The 27520-nt window shown below is 42.9% G+C and overlaps 1 pseudogene; it reads right to left on the bottom strand.

Annotated features, from left to right (window-relative positions):
- Nucleotides 1-1605: 1605 nt before the first annotated feature.
- LOC128055620 (transcription initiation factor TFIID subunit 9-like) lies at nucleotides 1606-21853 on the bottom strand (annotated as a pseudogene).
- Between the last annotated feature and the right edge of the window lie 5667 nt (nucleotides 21854-27520).

Below are 27520 nucleotides of genomic sequence, written 5' to 3'. Positions count from 1 at the left end.
CATGTTAACTTACTACTTCCTGCTGTCATTTGAAAGGAGCTTGTTACTCTGTTTTCTAGTTTCTAACCACAACAACAATATTAAAAACAACACTAAAAAGCAGAGACATTACTTTGCTAACAAAGGTCCATCTAGTCAAGGCTATGGTTTTTCCAGTGATCATGTATGGATGTGAGAATTGGACTATAAAGAAAGCTGAGCACCAAAGAATTGATGCTTTTGAACTGTGGTGTTGGAGAAGACTCTTGAGAGTCCCTTGGACTGCAAGAAGATCCAACCAGTCCATCCTAAAGGAAATCAGTCCTGGGTGTTCATTGGAAGGACTGATGTTGAAGCTGAAACTCCAATACTTTGGCCACCTGGTGCGAAGAGCTGACTCATTGGAAAAGACCCTGATGCTGGGAAAGATTGAAGGTGGAAGGAGAAGGGGGTGACAGAGGATGAGATGGTTGGATGGCATTACCGACTGAATGGACATGAGTTTGAGTAGGGTCCGGGAGTTGGTTATGGACAGGGAGGCCTGGTGTGCTGCAGTCCATGGGGTCGCAAAGAGTCAGACACGACTGAGTGACAGAACTGAACAGAACTGAACCACAACAACTTTGGGGTTAACTTTCTTTTAGTCTAGCTATATTAACATACAGAGTGTACTAAGAGAAACACTTTCTATGTTGACTTTTAAAATCATGAATACAATTCCAAGAAACAAAAATAGTAGTGAAAATTCTTCCTTCTTAAATCAAAAGTCAGATTTAAAAACTATATTTAAGACTTAGAGACTATCTAGATGCTTTAGTATGAGATCTGGGATTATTTTCTTCTACCTACATGTGCCTTTTAGAAAATCCTTTGCTGTGATTGATTAGTGGCAAACTAAGTGTTTGAAAGAAAATGCCATTCCTGAAGGACATTTTTCCTGGTGCAAAATTCTAGCAGTCATCATTTATTTTTTGCTTTCAGCACACCAAAGACTGGTTTCTGGCTTCCATCAATGTTGTTGAGAAGTCAGCTGTCAGTCTAACTACAGCTCATTTGAAGGCTTTCTTTTTTCTTTCTGGCTGATTTTACAATTTTCTTTTTGTCTTTGTCTTTCTAAAGGTGCCCTCTAATGCACCCAGGTATGAATTTCCTTTATTTATCCAGTTTTTGACTCATTATGCTCCTCGACTTGGTGGTGTTTATCAGTTCTAGCAAATTCTCATCCATCATTCTTCAAATATTGCTCCATTATCTTTTACTTTTTCTTCTCGAATCCAATTAAGCATCTTAGAATTCTGTTACATACTCTAAACCTTTTATCTTCACCTCGGCATTTTCTAAGGATTTGTTCATTTCTCCAGGATTCATTTTTAATATTTTTTCAAGTGCATGGATTGCAACTGTATTTTTTACACTTAAAGGCTGACGAGAAACCTTTACTAATCCTATTAAAGAAAATCCAACGTGACACCTCAACTGAAAAGTATGCTAAGCATATTTACTCATTAAATACTATTTTTCTAGAACACAACAGGAAACATCTAGCATGCATGTTTAATCTCAGTACAATAGATTCAAAACCAAATATATATGTTTACATGCTTCAAGGCTAGATTACAAATTATCCTAGTCATCGTCATCATCATCTTCATATTTTCTCTTCAATGCATTTGATGCTTCATTGGCAGTATTTTGTAACGACACCATGTTAGTGGTAAGAAGAATATTTTGGGACCCAATTAATGACAGATTAATTAGAACATTCTGAACTGCTGATGTTGCAGGAATTGATGCTTTTACAGCTGGGGACTGTGAAGTGGGCATCTGTACTGTGAACCTTTGCCCTGTGAAGGACACTGGAGTCCCTACTTCAGTTGAAATGGACATGGCTTGTGGGGTTGGTGTGCTAAGCATGGGAGTACTTGGTCTGCTAGTAACTGAACCAACACTTAACTGTGGAACTGTCATTCTTCCTGTAGAAGTAGACGCCTCTTTTTGGTAAAGATTTAAGTCTATAATTCGGAGCAGTCAAGCAATACCTATCAGGTGGCAATCTAGGACCTAAGTATAGCTTGATCAATGGCAAAGGGGTTTGATTTCTTTGCCTTGCAATATCTAATAAAAAAAACCTCTTGGGGGAGGAGAGATAAGAGACTGGTCAGCAGGACACTGGATTGCCAATCACACATCATCTGCGTCAACAGTAGCTTTCTTAGCATGACTTGAATAAATTTTGCATCATCTAGAATTGTGGTCACATACCAGGAAGCAACCTCCAACATCTGATTTATAACTCTTGGTTCATATTCTGGAATCCCCATACCCTTCAGGATTCGTGCCATCATCTGTGCATCTTTGGGCATGCTCTTGGGAGAAGCCATCTTGCCAGACTCCTTGATATTTGGTGGTCAAACTTCCAAGCTAAATCACACACATTAAAGTACTTCAGTCCTGATCGTGATGCAAATTCTTCACCTAATGTAGTTTTTCCAACCCCTGGTGTACCAGTGAGTAGGATGTTTGGAAGCAACATGGTCCTTGCCCCGCTGGCTCTGGACACCTCTGCACACGTGCTCTACGCCTAACTCATTTTTAATATTTTTGACCCATCTTCCAAGTCCCCAAGTCTCTCTTTAGGTGATATTAAACCTCCCTGCTGAGATCTTATTTTTATTATTATATTTTTCAACTCTGCAACTGTTTATTCAGTTTCTTTCAAAAAAATCCAGGTCACTTTTTTATGGTTTCCAGTTCCATGCTATAATTTTCAGATTGTCTTTTTTGCTTACTGCATATACTACACATAGTTTTTCTTGGTAGTCTGACTCTAGTAATTTTAATATCTGCAGTCCTATAGCCTACTTTTTTTCACTTCATATATATTGTTCACATAATGTTACTCAGTTTCCTGTCTTATAATTTTGGTATCTGAATAATATTCTGTTGATCAAATGTGTGGTAGTTTCCTCATTTATAAGACAGGAATATTCCTACCCCTTGGGGTAGCTGCCTTGCTCACAATAATTAATCTCACAGGGTATACTCTAAGTAATTACTTCTGTCCTTCTGTATCTTTGCAATGATTATGACTTTAAAAATTATGTTTATGAGTAGATGGGGTCTTAAAGAAAACATGGAGAAATGAAATAATTTTATTGGGTATTTGGATTCTGTATGTTAAAATTTTCCATTATTTATCTTTAAATATGTTTGTGTACTAAACATAAATCATAAAAGTAAAATTAAGTTCCTTAAAGGTAAAAAGGTAATATTTTATATTTTAATGAACACTTCCTGTGTACCAGGCCCTATTCTAAGCTCTTCACATGTATTAGCTCATTTGACCATCTCCCAGAAACCCTCTTTGAAAGGTATAATTATTAGTCCTACTTAACAGATGATAAAGTTGAGGCCCAAGAGGGTTAAATAACTTTCTATGGTCATACAATTAATACAGGGCAAGGCCAGGATTCTAATACAAGCAGTCTGGCTCCAGAAATCAGTTTGTTAAATATTGGTATATGAAAAAAAAAAAAAAAAAAATGGAGAGGAAACAGGAAAGAAAAAGCAAGAGCATCAAGTGTGCCTCCACCAGTAAACCTCATTATCACATCTTCTTTGACATCCCCAGCTCCATTCTGTACTAATCTTAGAGAACCAGGAAAAGAGGTGAAAAGAAAAAAGACAGTGTTCCAGGTACTATGGATGTGTAACAAGTCACCCTTCGTGGCAGAAAGTAGCCATTTGTTTTACCCATGGATTTCATGGGTCAGAAATTCAGAAAGGGTAGAGTGAGCAAGGTTTGTCTCTGCCTCACAATGTCTAAAGCAGCTTTTTTTTTTTTTTGAGTTAAAAAAAAATATTTCAGATAAAGTTATTTCCATAATTAAGGTTAAAGTAAATGCGCTTCCCTGAGTCCATTATTTCAGGTGGCTGAGTCTTCAGATGGAAGACTTGAAACAGGATAGACACTAGGCAGTCAGCTGAAGGCTCCTTCACTCACTTGTCTGGCTGTTGGTGATGGTCGCTGGCTGGGAGTCTCAGAGACTCTTTGTGAGGTCCTCTCCAGGGGGACTTCCCTCAGAGACCAGATTGAGCTTCCTCATAGCCCAAGGTTGGCATCAGCCAGAGTTAGCACTTTTAGAGAAAGAGAAAAACAGACGGAGAGAGGGAGAGGGTGGGAGAACGAGAATAAGGCTGAAACTTTTATGATCTGTTTGGGAACTTACATAGTATCTCTCCTAAATTTGTCGATGAAGGAGACGCAAAAGATGCAGGTTCAATCCCTGGGCTGGGAAGGTTCCCTGGAGGAGGCAATGGCAACCCACTCAAGTATTCTTGCCTGGAAAATTCCATGAACAGACCACCTGGTGGGCTACAGTCCATGGTTTTGCAAAGAGCTGGATACGACTTAGCACACAGCATGATTTCCTACCATACTCTGTTGGCTGACATAGCCATGACCTCCCCAGTCTGACTTAAAAGAGGGACAGCCACATTATAAGAAAACTATATGAGGTGGGATGTGCAAGTGAAAGTCGCTCAGTCATGTCCAACTCCTTGGGACCCCATGGACTATACAGTCTGTGGAATTCTTCAGACCAGAGTACTGGAGTAGGTAGCCTATCCCTTCTCCAGGGGATCTTCCCAACCCAGGGATCAAACCCAGGTCCCCCACACTGGAGGTGAATTCTTTACCAACTGAGCCACAAGGAAAACCCAAGAATACTGGAGTAGGTAGCCTATCCCTTCTCCAGGGGATCTTCCCAACCCAGGGATCGAACCCAGGTCTCCCACATTGCAGGTGGATTCTTTACCAGCTGAGCCACAAGGAAAGCCCAAGAACACTGGAGTGGGTAGCCTATCCCTTCTCCAGGGGATTTTCCCAACCCAGGAATTGAACTGGGGTCTCCTGCATTGCAGGCAGATTCTTTACCAACTGAGCTATGAGGAAAGCCCATGAGGTGGGATATATATATGCCAATATACATGTGAGGTGGGATATATATTGGCAAATATATTATGCCTGAGAAGGGATATACAAAAGTTCATTTCTGTGTTGTACTGAAGCCAACAGAAAGAAGAGTGGTGATTTAGGCAGTCTCTTTTAAGTTAAACATAACAGCTAACAGAAAAATATGCATCTTCACCAAGAGTAATGGTGAATGAACAGATATACTAATTTACATAAATACAAATGACTTTAACAATCTTTATAAGTCTGCCCTGATTGATTTATAAACTGCCTCTGATATTTTACAGTAGGACACATTCTGGAGGAAGAAAAAGTCTGATTTCACGTATCATGACTGGTCTTTATATCTGAGGACCACACTGAGAGTACATCTGTGGGACAAGGCTTCCCATTAAGCAGACAGATTATTTAATAGCAAGAGCGTATATGATGTGGCAATTTGGTTCTTATGTGTAAATTATTACACAAATAGACACTTTGTAGGACAGAAAATGCATCCTTTGTGTCACTGATCAACAATGACAACAAAAGATTAATTTTAAGAAAAATAAATATGATCTTTCAACAAACATGGTCAATGAGACCAGATTGAACATTCAATTTATGAGATGATACTGATGCCTATAACAAACCAACAGATTATGATATACTATGCCCTCTTGAATATCAAAAACCCTGAAATATAAGAGAATGTTCTGCATTCACTGGCTTTACCTAAAACTCTGGGTATAAGGTCAGAGGCAAAGCCTGATTGGTTAGAAGGAGCTGACTGTGCCTTTCCACTGTATCATGGAAGGCATAACCAGTTCTGAAACATCCCTACTCCAGTATGCATCAGATGAAGTGGGGGTGAATTTCAAACCAAAGAGGCTCAATAAAATCCTATTTAGGAACAAATCAATATGTATTAAAATTAAATCCAAGGTCTCAGCCTGTGCAAAAACATTTGTAAGTTACTAGCAAGATTTTTCTTTTTCTTAAAAAAAAAAGTTTGCTTATTTATTTGTTTATCTGGGTCTTAATTGTGGCATGTGGGATCTTTTTTAGTTGTGGCATGCGAACTCTTACTTGCAGCATGAGGGGTCTAGTTCCCTGACCAGGGATCAAACCCAGACCCCCTTCAGTAGGAGCCCAGAGTCTTAGCCACTGGACCACCAGGGAAGTCCTGCAAGATTTTCCTTAAGGAAAATGATCATAATCACCAAATTCAGAGGCATCAAAGCTAGACACGGACACAAAACACAATCCTATCCAAGGCAGATGGATATGTGGGTTGGACCAAATGTTTTATGGGAACTTCAGGAGATGTGCAGCTAAGATGGTTGGAGGGAGGACCGGGAAGAACTGGAACTTCTTTTCTGGACCATTTCTCATGCCTGCCCAAGCCCTCCGGATCATGTGAGCTCCTTCTCCTCATGCCAAGCTTTTTGGCCCCTTCCATTGTGGTAGCAATACAACAGCAACAAAGACAGTTCTGAAGCAAGATGTAATGATTATAATAACTACCTAAGAATCTCCTCGTGTGTACATTATTTATCCTCACCATTGGCAATTGACAGGTTATACACAGATCACCTGCTTGTGTTTTGTTTAAGTCACAAACATTTTCTTTTATGGTGGCAGGAGTCTGTTGAAGTAAGCAGTAAAAGAATACTGGGGATATAATTTAATAGCATTTGTATAAATCAGAAATGAGTCCAAATTTCATGTAAAAAAAAACTAGAGGATGCCTATATAAAAGTTTTCCTCTTGAAGTAAGTGCTTTTTAAATAATTTAAAAATATGCTCTTGAGCTGAAAAAACATGGATGTTGGGGAAACTCAGTTTGCATGCAAAAGGAAAAAGAGATATCTGGAGAATGCTTATGTATTTTGCTGTCTTGTAGTGGCCCTCAGTTGCTGGACAGTTCTGAAAGTGTGTCTGTGGAGATGCATTCAGCTTAGTGGCACATAGAGTCTGAGGCTGCAGTGCTGTGGATGCTGACAGGTGACATCTGCCTTCCTCTAGGCCAGGGGTCCCCAACCCTGGGACATGAACTGGTACCTGTTAGGAACCAGGCTGCACAGCAAGAGGTGAATGGCAGGTAGAATGAAACCATCACCCCCTCTCTCTGCCTCCCCATCTAAGGGAAAATTGTCTTCCACAAAACAAGCCCCTGGTACCAAAAAGGTGGGGGACCACTGCTCTAGGTCATCCTGGAGTTCTTGGTTGACTCTCTACTGGAGGACAGAAGAAGCTTGCTATCCTTTGTGGAACAAACTTAGAAAATGACATTATATGACCAGCTCACTCATAGTTAACATGGACAGAACACATTAGGTGGGTCCCTTCCCTTGTCTGACGGTGGAACTGATGGCCCACTCCAATTCTCTCTCCCTTAGCCATATTATGTGATTTGGAGCATGACTGCAGTTGTTGACACAGCAGTCTCCTTACCACACTGCAGGGAGATGCCACTCCCTGCCCGGGATCATCAGAATATGTTCTCTCTGTGTTCCTACTTCTTGATGGCTGCTACTTTTACTCCTCCTCAGTGGCTTTCAAAGGCCTCATTATCCATTTGCCAATCTCAGCCAATAATTTCCTGCCCTCCGGCCACAGAGTTTAGAGAGCTGCCTTGCTCACTCGAATCACGTGTCAGACCCACCTCCAGCTCCTGCATCCATATTTCCGTGTAGGGAGGTTGTTTATGAAAGGCCAAGGGGCCTGTTTCGTTTCTCCATTGTCTGGAGTGCACCCATCAGTGCATGGAATTATGCAACATATTCATGGCTCCTGAAAATAATGCTTACTGTGTCTCTTGGAAAATCAGGATAAAATTCACTTCAAATAAGATGACCAATGTGAACTTAAAAAAGAAACCCACAAGAACTCACTTTTTGAAACAAAACAGAAGCTTTTTTTTGGCCTGAGCAATGTCCTCAAGTTTATTTCCAGTAAAGGATCATTACAGAGACAAATAGCCCAACAGTTACTGTTACCGGATGCAAGATGGTGTGCCCAATGTACAGAGGGACCAAACAAAATGAAAGATTGGATTCTGGAGTAGAGAAAAGTTTATTGCAGGACATGCAAGCAGAAAGGGTGACTTGTGACCCCTCAACCCCAAACTTCTTGAAATGTTTCAACACAGCATTTTTTATTGGCAAAGAATTTATTTTTTAAAAATTTATGTTTAATTGGAGGATAATTGCTTTACAATTTTGTGTTGATTTCTGCTGCACAACAACATGAATCAGCCACAAGTATACATATATCTCCTCCATCTTGAGCCTCCCTCAAGAGCACAAAGCTGAGTTCCCTGAGTTTTATAGTATCTGCAAAGCATTTTTAAAGGTAAGGTGAAGGAGGGGTGTGGTTAGTTGTTAAAGACTTCTCTGGTCGAAATCTTTTGTTCTTGCTACCATCAGCTTCCAGTGTTCCTATAAACCTCTAACAAGACAAATGTTATTCTCTTTTCAGCAACTTTTAATCTCTGTAAGAATGGAAAAGTGTTACCCTCTTCAAAGAATGGACTGTCCTATATGTTTCAGGCTATGGGCTACGTTCTTTTCTTTAAATATTTATTTTTGTTTGTTTGGCTGTGCCAGGTGTTAGTTGCCACCATTTCTGCCTACCCCAGAATCCATATGCTGAAAAGGTATAGCCTCTGTAAGACCAGACTGCAAACTTCTTGAAATCAGCTCCTAAAACTTAAATTCCCTTGCAATCTCAAGAATGTTTAACACATCATCATGTGTAGGGTAGGTCCTCAGATATTGTTCACTTGGCCATGGTTCAGCTTCCAGTTATGTGACGTAAGATAAACATTGGATAATACAGGCTGGGTTAAATTACCTCTACATATTAGCTCTGACATTTATAAGCGGAATTTCTAAGGTCTTGAGCTACTGGAAAAATATACAAAGTATAGGGCAATTCCTTCCTATCATCACACAAATAGTGAAATACTCTCTAGGGAAGTTGACCTTCATTAGGTTGCTCACATTAGTTGAAAATGTATTTCAACTGAGCTTTAACCCTCACTTGAACATTCTTCTTAGAGGATTTCAGCCGCTCTTCGAGTTTCAGCTACCTCCTTAGAAGTGGATGATTCTCGAATGCTTTCCAACTCCTATCCCTTTCAGGATCTCCAGACTACTCATTCAACTCTTCATTGGAAATCTTCACCGGGCATTCAAAAGCCAGCTAAAAATTAACATGTGCAAAGCTAAACTCTAAATCTGCTTTTCCTATTTCAAATATTATTTTATAATATTATCCTCCCTAATGGACCCTAGCTAGAAACCTAGGCGTCATCCTTGACTTTTTCTTCCATCTTACTCTTTGGAGATACAGTGAGTTGCCATATCCCATCTTGTTTGCTTTCTTAGCTCATTTTCTTTTTCACAGTTTTTTTGAGATTTAATTTACATTTCATAAAATTCACTCACTTTAAACAGGTCCTTCAATGTGTCTCAGTAAATGCATAGAGTTGGGCAACTGTCATCACAATTTGGTGTTAAAACACTCCCGTTATGCTGAAAAGTTCTCTGCGCCTCTCTGTACTCCCACCCTGGCCTCAAACAACCGCCTATCTCTTTCTACAGTTGTGCCTTTTCTAAAAATCCCATATAAATGGAATTACACAATAGGAAGTCTTTGTATCTGGTTTATTTCACTTCCCATGATGTTTTTGAGATCCACTGGTGTTGCATGTAGCGGTAGCTTGTTCCTTTGTTGTTTTGTTCAGTTGCTCAGTTATGTCCGACTCTCTGCAACCTCATGGACTGTAGCACACCAGGCTTCTCTGTCCTTCACAACCTTTGGAGTTTGCTCAAATTCATATCCATTGAATCAGTGATGTCACCCAATCATCTCATCCTCTGTTGATCCCTTCTCCTTCTGCCTTTAATCTTTCCCAACATCGGGGTCTTTTCCAATGAGTCAGGTCTTCTCATTAGGTAGTCAAAGTATCGGGGCGTCAGCAGTTCCTTTTATAGTTAATAGTATTCCATTTTATGAGTATACCATAGTTTGCTTATTTATGGACATTTGATTGCTTTTCCAGTTTTTGGCTATTGTGACTAATATTGCTAAGAACATGCTCATACAAGTCTTAGTGTGGATACAGGTTTTTGTTTCTCTTGGGCAGAGATCTAGAACTGGAATTGCTGGTTTATATGGTGAGTATATGCTTACCTTTTAAAGGAACTGCTGTAGTTTTACAAACTGGATGCTCTATTTTACGAACCACCATCAGCGTATTTAGGTTCCAGGTTTTCTGTATCCTCATCAACTTGGAATTGTCCGTCTTTTAATAGTCGACATTTTGTTCAGCCACTAAGTCATTTCCAACCCTCTGTGACCCCATGGAGTCTGCCAGGCTCCTCTGTCCATGGGATTCTCCAGGCAAGAAGACTGAAGTGGATTGCCATTTCCTTCCAGATCAGGGATCAATCAAACCCATGTCTCCGGAATTGGCAGGTGGGTTCTTTACCGCTGAGCCACCGGAGAAGCCATCTTTTAACAGTAGCCATTCTAATAGGAGTAGCAGCACATTTCATTATCATTTATTTTATATTTTCCCAAGGACTAACGATGTTGAGCATCTTCTCATGAAATTTGCATCCATTTATCTTCTTTGGTAAGGTATCAATATCATTTGCTTTTTCTTTATTGAGTTGTTTGTCTCTTATTATAGAGTCATAGAAGTTCTTTGTACTTCCTGGATATGAATCTTTTATTGGATATATGTTTTGCCAATATTTTCACAGAGTCTGTGACTTGCCTTTTCATTTTCTTCATGGTGTCTTGGCTGGATGGCATCACGGACTCGATGGACGTGACTCTGAGTGAACTCTGGGAGATGGTGATGGACAGGGAGGCCTGGTGTGCTGCGATTCATGGGGTCGCAAAGAGTCCGACACGACTGAGCGACTGAACTGAACTGATGGCATCTTGAAGAGCCAACATTGAGGTTCTTAACTTTTGAATGTGGCTCATGCCTCTCTTCCCACAGCCACTTCTTTGAGCTCAGCTCTTTTCTATTCATGGCTGAATTTTTGTAGTAGCCTACTGACTAGTCTCTTTATCTCCCCACTGCATTTTCTAAAATGACCTTTGCTTTCAGGACTAAATAGAAGTTCTGTAGCCACACATATGTGACAACTATAGAGGGATGCCCCTCACATTGCTTCCCAAACAACCTGCTGCAGAGAGCATGGTGACTGTCAGGGTCCAGCCACCAGAGCTGTGGATCTGCCACAGCACTCACTCCAGGGACACTCTTGCTCCAAACCGCACAAGACAGTGACTGAACTCAATGCAAGACTCTGCTAACAGGCGACCCCTGCTGAGGAGCTCCTAATCAGCTTTGCCAAGACTTTCTCAGGGTTTTGCTGCAGTCTCTGGAGCTTTTCCAACCCAATTTCTTCATTCCTCATTTTTTTTTTTTAATTTTCTAAGTTTCATTGTGAATTGTTCCTTTTTTTTGAGTCTATATTGAATTTGTTGGACTTCCCAGGTGGTGCAGTGGTAAAGAATCCTCCTGCCAATGCAGGAGATGCAAGAGATGGGGTTTCAACCCCTGGGTAAAGAAGATGCCCTTGGAATAGGAAATGGCAACCCACTTCAGTATTCTTGCCTGGAAAATTCCATGTGTAGAGGAGCCTGGAGGGCTACAGTCCATGGGGTCACAAAGAGTTAGACATGACTAAGCACACACACTGAACTTGTTACCACATCCCTTCTGTCTTATGTTTTACTTTTTTTGGCCATGAGGCATGTGGGATCTTAGTTCCCTGACCAGGGATCAAACCCGCAACCCCTGCCTTGGAAGCTGAAGTATTAACCATTGGACTGCAAAGAAGTCCTCCTCCTTCCTTCTTTCCTTTCGCAGGTGTCAAACCTACATCACAATCTGAAGGCTCTTCTGGCCTTCTCCTATTTCCTCTCCCTTTATCCTTCTTGGTGTTTTTCTCAATAAACCTCTCACATGTCTAGTCCTATCTTGGCATCTGCTTCTCAGTAACCCACCTGCCACAACAGGCAAGGCCATTCCTGATCCAGTCCCCACTGTAATCTTGCTGACTTCTCAGTTGTCAGTGAACTTGTGTCTTCTTCCAGTTCACGATGACTATAGAAGGAACCAGAGTGTCTTCTGCCAGTTTGCTCTCTTTTGTTCAGACTTCTGAAGCAGCAGAAGGAAAATCCATCTGCCATAGTAGAAAGGCTATGATAATGTGCTGACGAAGACTTATTTGAGTAATGTTAGGCAGGAAGTTAGCCATGAGCAACAAGAGGTGGCCCCATTGACTGAATGTGGAATAGCCCCTAATCTCAAGCTATTTGGCAACCCCTTCCCAAACACATACCCCATCAGTACTCCAAAATGGTCAAGGGACTGGAAAAACCCCCCACAGGCTGACTGGAGAGATTTTCTCCACTCTGGCACATCTGCACACCTCATGCTATCATGTCCTTAGATAACCTTTGGTGGCCATCAGTTCAGTTCAGTTCAGTTCAGTCGCTCAGTCGTGTCCAACTCTTTGCAACCCGATGAATTGCAGCACACCAGGCCTCCCTGTCCATCACCAACTCCCGGAGTTCACTCAGACTTACGTCCATATAGGGTTCATTAAGTGTTCATAAATATCCTACAAATGCATACATATAATTATAACAAACTGAATTATGGGAAGGGCATGTGCAGTGGAGCCTCTTCTAATGTAAACTGCAGCTGTCAATTAAGACTGTCAATCAACAGCCTCCTGGATTGTACAAAAGAACCTTGCCTTAAAAACCCTACACCCCAGATCTCCCCAAGGCCATTGGCTTCCTTGGCCTGGCCCGCCTCACTCTTGAGGTGTTCTCTCTATTCTCTCTTTACCTTCAATAAACTCTCCTGCAACAGGTAAAACCTCAGATTCTGTTTTGCATTCTTACCAAGAACCGAGGCCCACAGGAGGAGGGGTCTCCAGACTCTCTTCTGCTAACAGTAAGAAGAGCAGGAACTCCAAAGAAAATTCAACCCTTCTAAAGAACATGTACCCTCAACACCTTTTGAGCTGTGGATGTTGGAGGAAGGGAAAAAAACCCTTTTCGATAGGGAGTTATTCTCCTTGTACCCATAAATAAATTCACTCTTCCTTGCAAAACCCAATGCTTCTGACAGTGCTCAAATGTGCTGTTAGAGGGGTTTTGTCAGTAGTGAGAGACAGCAGGCAGGCATGCTGAATTTATCATCGCAGGAATCTCATGGGGCTCTTAAAAGGTTGCAGGGCTCTGGGTCCCAATCCAAACCTCCTACACTAGATTTTCCAGAGAAGGGCACTGGGAAGAGTACTTTGGACAAATGCCCCATTACAGTGTTTGAAAAATACTGGTAGAGTGATTAAGATTACAAGTACTAAACCTAGCCTGATTAGTTTGATTCTCTGGCTTTTTCTAGCTGTGTAATCTTGGACAAGCTCCTTTGTTTTCTCATCTGTGAGATGCTATAATGAACAGTACTTCCCGTATTGGTTTCTGTGAACACACAAAGAGCTAATGGTTTTGGTATGTGTAGGACAGTGTCTGTTGTTTGTGGTTTAGTTGCTAAGTCGTGCCTCACTCTTTTTCTGACTCCATGGACTGTAACTTGCCAGACCCCTCTGTCCATGGAATTTCCCAGGCAAGAATATTGAAGTTGGTTGCCATTTCCTTCTCCGGTGGCGGCGGGGGTCGGGGGTCTTCCCAACCCAGAAATCGAACCCGAGTCTCCTGCATTGCAGGCAGATTCTTTACCATTGAGCCACCTGGGAACTCAGGACATTGCTTATTAAAATTTAACTCTTTTTATTGTTGCTATTGTTATCATCACCAACATTATAAGTCTTATTAGTGACAAATTGAATGCTACAAAATCATGAGCAGCTTCCAGGTGTTATGCTAGGATCCAGCAGGGAGACAGTATGTTTTTGAAGGGTATGGTTAGAATACAGAAATGAGCATGGCCTACCACCTGCTCATAGCTAGTTGAGTTTTTCCCTACCCAGCCACGTTCTCCCATCTAATCTCCATCATCTAGGGCATTCATTAGTCAGCTCTCTGCCAAGATTAGGAGTGGGCTTGGTGGTTGGTACAGACACAAGCTAATAGTCTTTGATCTAGATTTAGGAGAGGCTCTGAGAAAAGTCTCTTAGTCATCAGTTCAGAGTTCACATCCCAGGGAATCTTATTAGAAAAGTGAATGACCCTGAGCAAATTATTTAAGCTCTCTGAGCTTTTGTTTCCTTAATTTCCGAATGTTTTCTACCTCTCCGGGCTACTGTGAGGCTTAACTAGCGAGATGATGGATGTAAACTCCCATGCTGGGGGCTGAAGAAATGGGCGGCCCACCTTGTTTCATTAGGACTGTTTTTAGTTCACTGAGATAACCCATCCGCAGACCCTGGATGAGCCCAGCTGTCTCCCTTGGAGGGGAAAATTTCAAGACCCAAAAGTCTCCCCCGACTGCCAGACTTATAACTCAGATAAGCCATCTCCACTGTGAATGTCTCAGCGGTGTGTGGGAATTGTCACTTCTCACCTGTATATTGTCTTCTCATTTACTCCTACAGTCCAGGAGTGGCCGTTCCAGGGTCATTTAAAAATACTGAAAGAAAGACATAGCTCAACAAACCCAGTTCTTTCCCCAAACTTTGGCTTCAGTTTTATCAACATGGCTTTTAATTCTCACCCCCTGCCTCAATGGTGAGTGCACATGGCCTTTGTAAACATGTCTTCAAAATGTCTTCAAAGTTTACAAAATGAACTTTGAAACAGGGCAGTAAGTAATATCACCAAAGCAGCAGTCATTGAGAAAATGATCTCTTTAAATGGGCTAATGTTTTGGACTTTGATGTGTCCAAATTTCAGAGGATTATATATATATAAACCTGTTGATATAAACTTTATTCTTAAAAAAATTAGGACATTTCCTAGAGCAGTTGCCAAAGTGGTGCCTAATTTGGAATTGTTCTTTCCACCCTGGTTTGCAAGGGATTTGCTATGGGGTAAGAGTAGGTAACAGAGACTGCAAATCAAGATTTGCTTCTTACAGATTTCCAAGCTTAAGGAAAGAGTCCCACAAAATGGATTAGAAAGTACTTGAAATCTCTCTGAAGTGAAGGGTAGGATTATGCAAAGATAGTAACAGGCAGTTCATAACCTTTTTGCTATTTTTCAAGTGTGATGGTGAACTCCTGCAAGCTAATAAAACATAGAAATAGAGACGTAACAAAAACTTTTCGGTGCTGAGAATGAAAACACTGGGATAGTCTAAAAAATTTGCTAGATAAGCAGCTCATGTTCAAAGGTGAAATAAATCATACACATTATATGATTGATTTATTTAAACATGAGTCTATACGTCAGGGAAAAAAATGATTTCTGAGGAATAGAATGAAATTCTGGATGCAGTTGCCAAGATATCCCTTGGAGAAGAATTGTGTCTACTTAGATAAAGCTGGGATGGAGTCATGTGAGGTGGAATGCCAACTCCCAGGAAGCTGAGCCACAGCAGATCTTTATGTCCTTTGTACAAAAAGGAGAGGTTATGCCTAGGGTAACAGGAAGAACCTCCTTTCCTTGACAAAGGACAAACAGTAAGTAGAATCCTACCAAAAGGGTTTTAGAAAGGCCCATAGATGAGGGTTATAGTACCACAGCCCGAGTGGCAGTAGGCAAGTCCTCCTTTCCTGGTGTGAGTTGGGAGACTGTTGTAGACGTTTATGACAGGGACTTTCCTGGTGGTCCAGTGGTTAAGAATCCACCTGCCAACCTATGGGACACAAGTTCGATCCCTGGTCCCAGAAGATCCCACACGACACAAGGCAGCCAAGTCCATGTGCCACAACTACTGTGCCCACACACTCTACAGCCCAGGCTCTGCAACAAGAGAAGCCTTTGCCAATGAGTAGCCCATGCACTACAGCTAGAGAGTAGCCCCCACTTTTAGCAGCCAGAGAAAGCCCCCTTATAGCAGCAAAGACCCAGCACAGCCAAAAATGAATAAACAAAAAAAAATTATTTAAAAAAAAGATCTTTATGAGAGTCTTGCCAAAATTCAGAGGTTTAAAGCACATCCCAGTGCAACCTGGCAGAGAGATATTTTTAACCTTAGTCCTTGGTATGTGTTTCATTAGTTTATTCTTGCATAACAAATTATCTCAAAACTTGGGGCTTGAAATAACAAGCTATTATTTTCCATAATTCAGCAAAAATGTGATCAGTTTTCTTCTCCAAGTGGTGTCAGCTGGGGAACTTGGAAGCATTCAGCTGGTGACTGGGCTGGGAGGTCCAGGAAGACTATGCTCACAGGTCTATTGACCTGGTGCCCCATTAGGCTGCCTCTGCATATGGCTAGCTTGGGCTTCCTTACAGCATGGTGGTCTCAGGGTAGTCTGGCTGCTGATGTGGCATCTGGTTTCGCCAGGTCTTAAAAGTTACCGCTTGCCGCTTTTGTAGCATTCTGTTAATCAAAGCAAGACATAGGGCCAGTCCAGATTGAAAGGGAAGAGACATGGGCCCCTCATCTTGATGGTGTAGCATGCACCTTTGCTCATCTTAAAGGAGGAAAAGAACTGATGGCAGCCCTCTCTGGAGAGTCTCTGCCATAGTCTGAGAAGGTGGGGCTGGCAGCTGATGGCTTTGGAGAAGAGCGTGAAATCAGGCTAAGCCGGGCAGAGCTGCATCTGGAGGCAAAGCTGATGTGTGAGAGGTTATTAACGTTTAGGCAGTTGGGCACCAAACTTCAGGTAGGAGTTCAGACATAGTGCAACAGGAAGCTGACCCTAAGGAATCCTAGGGGCAAGGAGTAAAGGAATCTAGGAATATTATGCCAACATGAATCAGGCTTCCCACAATTCCATGGACTTTTTTTTTTTTAAAGTCAAACATCAGACATCCCTCGTGGTCCAACAGTTAGGAATCTGCCTGCCCATAGAGAGGACATGGGTTCGATCACTGGTCCAGGAAGATTCCACATGCCATAGGGCAACTAAGCCCATGTCCCACAGCTATCGAGCCTGTGCTCAGGAGCCCCTGCTCTGCAACAAGAGAAGCCACTGCAATAAGAAGCCTGAGCATCACAACTAGAGCGTGTGCTTTGCTTGCCGCATCTAGAGAATGTCGATATGCAGCAACAAAGACCTAACACCGTCAAAAATAAATAAAGACACAAAAATGTACAAAAAATCCAATGATGTATATTGACATTATTGTTTTTTAAAAACAAAGTCAAATATCTGTTCAAAAACAAGTTCCTTTTGCATCATCTTCGTGTTACTGATGTCTCTAAGCTTATGACTTTACATAAAGAGCGGGGAGATGAATGGCTCAGAAAAGATGGGGCCAGAAAAGCGCAGTCAGTTGCCTAACCTTGTCCTGGCTGCAATCTGACTTCCTTATCGCAGCTCTGGAGGCTTCACATGAAATAGCCGGTGTTCTTATTGAGGAGAAGGCGCTGCTCTCCTAGCGAGTGCCTGTAGACGTGGCCATCCTAAAGACTTTTGCTGGTGGGAGTGCTCCTGGTGTTGAGTGGATAAGAGCCAGGGACGCTAAATATGCAAACACCCTGCGCACTTGCAGGGAATTATTGCAGCCCAAATGCCACTGGCACCCTGACAGGAACACAAGGTAGACAGTTGGGGTGATATTGAGTATTTGGGTGGAAATATGGAATTTGGAAGATGCAGGGGCTGCAAGATCCCATAATAGGCTGCTGTCTTCTAGTTAAGTCCAGTAAGTCACTGCTAAACTGTAGGAAGCATGGTGCCTATAGAAAATACAGTCTTTAGATCATGTACCCCAAAAAAGCCCACCTTTGAAAGCATGCATTTCTTCACTTATCTCAACTATTCTGAAATGATAGCTGGAGAATAAAAATGTTATAATATTTCTATAGAAATAAGGTTGTACCATAACCTTGTGAAAAGAAGGATTGGCTTATCTCCATCTGTGGAAATAACTGCATCCTACTTTTATTGTTCTTATTCAGAATAAAATATGTTCATTTTTGCTGTGAAGAGATGTTCCTGCTAACATGTGTAGAATCCTGTTTATTCTCTCCCAATCCAACTGATTTTCTCCTATCTATCTGCCAATCCACCAGGTTTACATGGTCAAGTCCAGTCTCTGATGGCAGGAGAACCTGACATGTAGAACCTTAAATGGGGTCCAACGTGTTGCTTTTCCTCCAGAATAAACTTCACCTCGTGTAGCAGAAACATACTCTGCAGCCTTTCTCTTGCAGTGATACATTTGAGAAGTGAGCTTGAATTTGGGAGTCCTGATCAGTCTGGCCATGAAATCGCTCCTCCCGTTGTCAACCTTGTTCTTCTAGTCCTCCTTTGTTTCTTTTTATGCTTTTACTCTTTTGTGTCGCTGTGACTAATGCAGAGATTTCTTGGAGGGAAGAAAGCATTCCATGTGAAGCTTAGTACTGTCCATTCCAAGCTCTGGAAATGACCTAGGTGTTTGCCGCTGTGTGGTCAGCAGATGGCTATGTCTCACCCACTCCTAAGCTCAGAAAGTTTCCAATTTTAAAAGCTTTTTAACAACCTCTAATTTGTCAATGGATAATACAAATTTGGCACAAGCAAGCAGTGATTGAATTGGGTACACTGACATCTGCTTTCACGGCCATGTACTTTTGAAAATTGTGCACAAGTATTTTGGTTGAGTCTACACTGACCGTGAAGAAAATCATTGAGTGGGGGCAAGCTGTAACAGATGTAGCATAGATTTCATTCTCCATACAGTGAATTACCTGTGGCAAATTTGAAATCCTTACATTATTTCTTCTTCTACCTAGCACTTATCTGGACTCCTTCCCTCTGTGGTTGGTTGATGTGTGCTCTGGGAATGCAAAATCATTTTAGTGTGTTCCCTTTGATGACTTGGAAGCATCTGAGACCACGCAGAGCCCCAGGGTCATGGTTATGAACAACAATTATTGTACTGGAGACTTACAGATGTGCCGGTTACTAGAGGGTTGTGGTTAATAGAATGTTAAACAACAAAGAGTTTATTGTAGAACTAAGGAGGGAAAAAAGCTCCCACCAGCAAAATACATAATCTCAGAAAGTCAGGGGATCTGGAAGAAAACACACAAAGTTAAGTTTTCCCTTTATATAAAATTGTTCCCCAAAATTAAATGGTCTGAGTTTTAGAAACTTACCCTGTGGGAAATACGTTGCTTCAAAGGAGAAAGAGATTAAATGGAGATGCAGCGAGCAGTGTCTCCCACATATAGACTCTCTTCCACAACGTGGTTAGGCATTTGGTGAAATCTGATTAACTCCAGTCACTAGGGAACTGTTCATGGCACGGAGTCTGGCCCCGTGCACCAACTCATGTCCTCCTACTGCACATGGAACATCAGACCTGAACTTTCCACAGCAAATTCAAATGCAGTTCAGGCACTATCATGATCCTTTATGGTGAATGCACTGACCTGGCACTGCCTTTTAATACCATCACCTGCCTTGGCCTGTAGTAACCAGACACATAAACTGGGTCTAAGAAGTTCATACTTTGGCCACCTCATGCGAAGAGTTGACTCATTGGAAAAGACTCTGATGCTGGGAGGGATTGGGGGCAGGAGGAGAAGGGGACAACAGAGGATGAGATGGCTGGATGACATCACGGACTCGATGGACGTGAGTCTGAGTGAAGTCCGGGAGATGGTGATGGACAGGGAGGCCTGGCGTGCTGCGATTCATGGGGTCGCAAAGAGTCGGACACAACTGAGCGACTGAATGAATGAACTGAACTGAAGAAGTTCACTCCAGTATTCTTGCCTGGAGAATTCCATGGACAGAGGAGCCTGGCGAGGTACAATCCATAGGGTCACAAAGGCTCTGACACAACTGAAGTGACTTAGCAAACACACACACACACAAGAAGTTCCCCAGCGCTTCCTTGGTGGCGCAGTGGTTAAGAATCCTCCTGCCAGAGCAGGGGACATGGGTTCAATCCCTGATCCAGGAAAAGCCCACATGCCGCAAAGCACCTAAACCCATTTACCTCTACTGAGCCCATGGGCCTAGAACCTGTGCTCTGCAACAAGGGAAGCCACTGTAACAAGAAGCCCAGACATCACAACTAGAGTGTAGCCCCTGCTCACCACAACTAGAGAAAACCTGCTTGCAGCAACGAAGACCCAGCACAACCTAAACAAATAAATAAAAAGTTTTAAAAACGTTAGTATGGCAAAACCCACTACAGTATTGTAATTAGCCTCCAATTAAAATACATACATAAAATTTTTTAAAAAAGAAAGAAGCAGAGGTGAGAATCCAGATTATAAAATATTACAAATTAAAGAGACTAACAAAATTATAGACAAATGCCACTCATTAAATTTTTTATTTTGGAAAAAAAAAATACACGTTAGCAAGTAATTCTCATTTTGATTGATTTGAGCATTATTTATCCTGGAATGGTAAGAGATACATTACCTGTAAATGGAAAAACTGTTTACTCACAGTGTAAATCTTTTTATATCGAATAAATTTCTCAAAAAAAAAAAAAAAATGTAAAGTTCACCAAAAGCAAAGAAAACTCCGTGGTGTTGATGCTCATCATATCACAGTGGTTGGCCTTGTTTCTGACCTATTGAGTTGGCCAGGAAGTTCATACTTATGAGAAAACCTGAACAAAATTTTTGGCAACTCAATATTTCCCAAGATCAATGGGGTGAGCTGTGTAACAGACCAAACCCCACTGGGTTTACCTAATGCATTGGGTAGACAGGCTACATAGGGCCAGACAGTTGGTGGTAGAATGTACTTCTGCCTAGTGACTGCTCTGAAGCTCTTTGACTTGTCTCTCCCGATTCATTCCCTACCCCCTTCCATCCTTCTCTGCGTTCAGGGAGGCTGGTCTTGGATTTGCCCGACAGGGAGGGGGAATATAACACTGGGAGACTCAAAGAAAGCAGAGCACAGGATATCCCGCTCCCACTCCTGGTTCCTAAGCTACTTGGTAGCCACTTCCCTCTACCTTCAGTTTCTCCTGAAGTCCCTGGCTCCTCTGCGGCAGTCCACTCTGCCTCTGGGTTCTGGTTACCACCCTTTCCTTTCATCCTTTCAGGCCTAGGATTGTGATAGCTCCTGCCCTGTCTAGCCCCAGGTTGCTGTCATACTCTTTGTAGATTCTTTCCCACCCAGATCTTTGGAAGGGCCCCTTTGTTGGCCTTCCCAGGTGGGTCAGCGGTAAAGAATCCACCTGCCAATGCAGGAGGTGCCAGAGATGCAGTTTCCATCCCTGGGTTGGGAAGATCCCCTGGAGAAGGAAAAGGCAACCCACTCCAGTACTCTTGCCTGTATAATCCCATGGACAGAGGAGCCTGATGGACTATAGTTTATGCGGTCACAGAGTCAGACATGATTGAGTGACTGAGCATGCATGCAGCCCCTTTGTAAGGCTGGCCTTAAGTTATCCAGTGAGTAGGAGGGCCTGTCCTCTGCTGGAACCCTGCTGACCACATAGACTTAGTTCACCCCTCTTTGCATGTGACTCCATGTGTCCCAGGCTATAGGTAGGAGTGCAATAATAATAACAGACACAAAAGAGTGTTTCTCTTGGTCCTTTGCCCCCATGCTTCCTGCAGAAATTTCAGTTCCTTGGTGCCCTAACAACGAGTCCGCTTGATTTGACCCTTTGGAGGCACAGCCTTCCTCTCTTCCTGCCCCAGTTTGCTATGTGGAACCTTTTCAAAAGGCAGCAGAGCCAGTTCTGCCCCTGTTAGCTCCTCTAGGTTAGCTGCTGCAGTGTCTGGGCCAAGGTCCCTGGTGGGGACCCTAAAAGCACCTCTACAGCTGGTACTGTGGCTTTCACGTTGCAGCTCCCATCACCAGTCCTGGATGCCACTGTCACAGTCCGCTCCTCCATCCTCAGCGTTCCATGGAAATGATACTCTTTATCTTTGCTTTTTATCAGAACCCACTCGGCCAAAGACTTGCTTTTAAGCCCAGTGGAATGGGTCAGAGTTTAGTCTATGCGATAGGTCATGCACTGAGCTCAGAATCAGGCATCCCCTTGTCCTTAAACCAACTTCCCCACCTCCGTTATCCTTCCCTTGGGAAGGGTTCTTTCTCAGGAGTCAGATTTCTCATGTAAACAGTGCCCTGTGGGGGCTGTTGTGTTATTTATTTCTCCAGACCAGCCTAGAAATGTCTGAATCCTCCGGGGAATTCAGCCTAGATTCACTTGATACCCTCAGTCTTCTGGCCATTCGACTTGTGCCCCTAGAACCCTACCCTCTACGCTTATCTGCATCAATCTGTGCTCGGAAATGCCAAATTCTATGGATTCCATCACTTAGGCCCCCCCTGCCCTCTCGGTGCCATTTGGGCTCAGGCAGCGGCAGGACATGAGCGTACGAACAGAGAGAGATCTCAGAGGGTGCGGCTGGGCTTCAGCTGGCAGTGGTTGTTTATATACAGTCACAGTGCCTACCAGGTCACTCTCTCCAGAGCCACAGCTTTTGCTACATTCTTGTAAAAGTAACCCCCCACCCAGCCCTTTGTCCTTTTAGTCCTAGGGGGTGTGGTGCATAATTGCCCCCCAAAGTTGACCACAGCCTAATTCCTAGAACTTGTAAGTACGTTACATTACATGACAAAAGGGACTTCGCAGGTGTGGTTAAGGTGCTTATCTGCTCAGTCATGTCTGACTCTTTGTGACCCACCAGGTTCTTCTGTCCATGGAATTCTCCAGGCTGGAGTGGATAGCCGTTTCCATCTCCACGGGATCTTTCTGACCCAGGGTCTCCTTCATTGGCAGGCAGATTCTTTACCGTCTGAGCCACCAGAGAAGCTGCTGTGGTTAAGGTAACAGCTCTTTTAAGACAGGGAGAGTAGGGACTTGCCAGGTGGTTCTGGTGGTTAAGAATCCGCCTTGCAATGCAGGGGACATGGGTTCATCCCCTGGCTGGGGAATCAAGATCCCACATGCCGTGGAGCAACTAAGCCCACGTGCCCAACTAGAGAGATTAAGTGCCACGACAAAGATTCGTGTGTTGTGATTGAGAACGAACACAGCCAAATAAATTTTAAAAAAGAGAGAGAAAAAAAAAAGAGTAGCCTGGATTATCTAGGCAGGCCCAATCTAATCACGCGAGCCCTAAAAAACAGAGAATTTTCTCCAGCTGGAATAAGACAGATGCTGCAGTAGGATAAATCAGAGACATTCCAAATGTGAGAAGGATTCCTTGTTGGTTCTGAGATGGAGGAGCCAGAGAGGAGGCTCTTACTTTCGTCTGTCAGTCAGTAAGGAAACAGCTCTCAGCCCCGCACCTGCAAGGAGCTGGATCCCGCCAACAACCCGCATGAGCTTCAGTTCAGTTCAGTTCAGTCGCTCAGTCGTGTCCGACTCTTTGCGACCCCATGAATTGCAGCACGCCAGGCCTCCCTGTCCATCACCAACTCCCGGAGTTCACCCACACTCACGTCCATCAAATCGGTGATGCCATCCAGCCATCTCATCCTGGGTCGTCCCCTTCTTCTCCTGCCCCCAATCCCTCCCAGCATCAGAGTCTTCTCCAATGAGTCAGCTCTTCGCATGAGGTGGCCAAAGTACTGGAGTTTCAGCTTTAGCATCATTCCTTCCAAAGAACAGCCAGGGCTGATCTCGTTTAGAAGGGACTGGTTGGATCTCCTTGCAGTCCAAGGGACTCTCAAGAGACTTCTCCAACATGCTTAGAAGCAGATTTATCCTCAGAGCAACCAAATAGGACCATGGGCCTGAGAACATGGTGACTCCAGCCTTGTGAGAGGAATCAGAGGACCAGCCGAGTTACACTGTAACCAGACTTCCAAACTACATCACTGTGGATAAAAACCAGGTATCATTTTAAGCCACTAAGTTCTGGGTAATTTGTTACAGCGGCAGTAGGAAATGTCCGGCAAGAATACAGGTGAGGATGGCTTTCTCCTGTTGCTCGTCTCGGGTGCTGCTCCTGCTGCTCCTACCCAGTCGCTCAATTGTATCCAGCTCTTTGCGACTCTATGGACCGTAACCGCCAGGCTTCTCTGTCCATGGGACTTCCCAGGCAAGAACACCGGCTTGCCATTTCCTTCTCCAGGGGATCTTCCCGACCCAGGGTTGAACTCACGTCTCCTACATCTCCTGCATCAGCAGGCAGAGTCTTTACCACCAAGCCACCTGGGAAGTCCCCTAGGGGTACTGCACCATCCCCTTACTCTGCTCACACCGCGTCAGTGATGCCCCCCAGGCTCTGTTCAGTTAGCCCTTTGAGTGGCTGCCTCTTTCCTGCCGGGTCCCTGACTCACATGCACTGCCCTACTTAAAAGCCCTAAAGATACTTATCTACATATTTGCTAAGTGGTCACACATGTTCTTTTTTATTTTCCTTTTATTTAATGTTTGCATTTTTTAAATTGAGGCGCAGTTGATGCGCAAATATCATTTACAACATAGTGATTCAGAGTTGTTAAAGGTTATATTCCATTCATAGTTATTATAATATATTGACTATATTCCCCGAGTTGTACAATATTTTCTTGTAGCTTATTAATTTATACAAAGTAGTTTGTACTGCTTAATTCTCTATCCCTATCTTGCCCCTCCCCCTTCCTTCTCCCCACTGGTAACCACGAGTTTGTTCTCTACATCTGTGAGTCTGTTTCTTTTTTGTTAAAAATCACTACTTTGCTTTATTTTTTAAATCCACATATAAGTGGTGTCATACAGTATTTCTCTTTCTCTGCCTGATTTATTTTACTTCAAGTCTTTCTATGTTTTTGTTGTTATTTGATTACTCAGTTGTGTCCGACTCTTTGCACCTCCATGAATTACAGCACTCCGGGCTTCCCTGTCCTTCACCACCTCCCAGAATTTTCTTAAAATCATGTCCATTGAGTCTTTGGTGCCATCCAAACATCTCGTCCTCTGTCATCCCCTTCTCCTTCCCTCAATCTTTCCCAGCATCATGTTGTTACAAATGGCAAAATTTTCTTTTTAATGACTGAATAGTATTCAATTTATATATGTATCACATATTTCTCTGTCCATTCATCTGTTGATGGACACTTAGGTTGCTTCCATATCTTGGCTATTGTAAATAATGCGTCTAAGAACATTGGGGCTCATGTATCTTTTCGAATTAGTGTTTTCCTTTTTTTCAGATATATACCCAGAAGTAGAATTGCTGGGTCATATAATAGTTCTGTTTTTAGTTTTATGAGAAATCTTCATACTGTTTTCCACAGTGGCCACACCAATTTATATTTCCACTAGCAGTATACAAGGTCCCCCTTTCTCTACATCCTCCTCAACATTTATCTGTGGTCTGTTTGATATTAGCCATTCTGACAGGTGTGAGGTGACATCTCATTGTGGTTTTAATTTACATTTCTCTGATGATTAACGATGTTGAGCATCTTTTCATGTACCTGTTAGCCATCTGCATGTCTTTGGAAAAATACCTATTCAGATCTTCTGACCATTTTTAATCAAGTTGCTTGTATTTTTGATGTTCTATTGTGTGAGCTGCTTATATATATTGTATATTAAGCCTGTTCATGACATGTTCTTGACATACAAAGCATAATAGGTTTCATCAGTGTATATAAGCCATGTGTCTCTCATAGCCCAGCGCCTATTAGCTGATGGGGGCGTCTTTAACACCGAGTGGAGATGTTATATGTGGGGTCTGTGACCTAAGAGAATTTTGTTGCTCTGATCCCTGGGATTTCTGAGGTCCTTCTGGAATCGGATGAGACCAGAAATAGAAAGGCATGACATTTGGCGCTTCAAAGTGTTCCCAAGAACTCAACTACTTGGAGACTAGTAGCTGTACCAACATCGGCTAGGCAAGTCACTGCACGGAGTGTAACACTGAAGGCTCTGATCCCCGTGTAGTCAGCTCATTCCCATTTCTCATGGACATGAAGGCCACCCAGTCCTGCCAGCTGTCTCACATGCAGGCTTCTCCAGAGGGTACAGATGAGATGGGGTCAGTGGATCCCCACCGCCAGTGAAGGGCTTGCAGGCAGTGGGTATTTTTCATTTGCCAAATACACTTAATCACGAGATGCTTTCCTGCTGTCCTTGCTCCTCTGAGTTTACAAGTACAACATGGCATCATTCCCTTGGCTTTTGAGAGTCTCCCAACCTAAAAGACTTAAAAATCTGGCTCAAGGAAGGAATAAGGCTGAGCTTCAGAGAAGCTGTATGGTTAGCACGAGAGACTTGATGAAAAGACAAAGGATTGGCTTTCATGTTACTTTGAAGTGATATCTCCTCTCATTTACATTCCCCAGGGGTTCTTTGGGTGTTGGGTATTTTCAAAGGGACCTGGACCATACTTCCACAACAATACGCCATGGAGGTGGGTATCATAACAGCTCTGCAGCTTAAACCAGAGCACTAGACACTTCACAGATCCCTTGTTTCCCTTACCAGCCACAGCCAGTCCTAGACAGAATAGCTAATATGTCACTAATTTTAAACAAGCAGACAATGGAGTTTGTTTTTTGCCCCGGGAATCTGCTCTCGCTCGCAGTCAGATCTGAATGCATTTTCAACTGCAATGGAAACCAGAGCTAAGCGCTTTGCGACTTTATTATGGGCACACAAAAACAGAAGGAAGGGAAAAAACACCCAATCCAAGTTTTTAAAAGTTGAGTCCCCACTCTGTGTGGGTTGTTTTACATATATTTTCTCTAGTAGGTAAAAATAACCCTGCATGTTTATTACGACCCCTGCTGTCCCTAGTTTATCAATGAGAAAACCAAGGCTCAGTGTGGTTCTTTTCACTTGGGCAAGGCCACCGTGTTAACAAGTATTGAAGTTGGAAAAAAACATTATGTCCCTCTGACTCCAGAGCCTAGGCATCAGCCATTTCATCACACTTCCACACCAACTAATTTTTCTCCAGAATCGAGGGGTATTTGGCCTTCTTCTCGGGTGTGCCTTACTGGGCCTGGAAACTTTCGCCTCATCCACTCTTTTGCCTTCCAGTAAAACTACATCCAGACAACTTCAGATAAATACTATTTCTAGGACTTTCTCCTAATGGTTCTCACTGCCTGGAAGTTCTTTCTTATGACTGACCCAAATATTTCTTGCTGTACTTTGAAGACTTCTCTCTTGCTATGCTCTTCTGCAGAGGGTGAGCAGCACACTATAAAACCACCTCGAAGACCTGCGGATTGTGAAATAGCTGCTCCGTGGAGGGGGAGAATTCATCCCCTTAGGCCAGACAACAGAGCAGCCAGAGTCTTGTCTGCAGAAACTCAGTGTAGGTTTTAACTTTTACTGGCCTCTCCCAACTAAAAGTCCAACTTGGAATAAATCTTCAGTGCTCTTAACCATCTTTTCCACACCTCTACTCTTCCCATGCCCCCTCCATGATCATCTTATTCCTCACCATCCTTGAGTTAAAAAGATGGGGAAAGGGAAGTGGGAGGTTAAGGGGAATTGAGTTAGTTATACACAGCAACTGCTGTATTAAACTCCTTTGCTAAAAGATGTCCTTGAGGAGATCCAGTTGACAGGAGCACAAAAAGGCCAGGAGAGGTAGGATGGCCACTG

The sequence above is a fragment of the Budorcas taxicolor genome, chromosome 11, assembly GCF_023091745.1.
Source record: "Budorcas taxicolor isolate Tak-1 chromosome 11, Takin1.1, whole genome shotgun sequence".
Lineage (NCBI taxonomy): Eukaryota > Metazoa > Chordata > Mammalia > Artiodactyla > Bovidae > Budorcas > Budorcas taxicolor.
The sequence above is the reverse complement of the archived record's forward strand: the minus strand, read 5'-3'. Positions and strand labels throughout refer to the sequence as shown.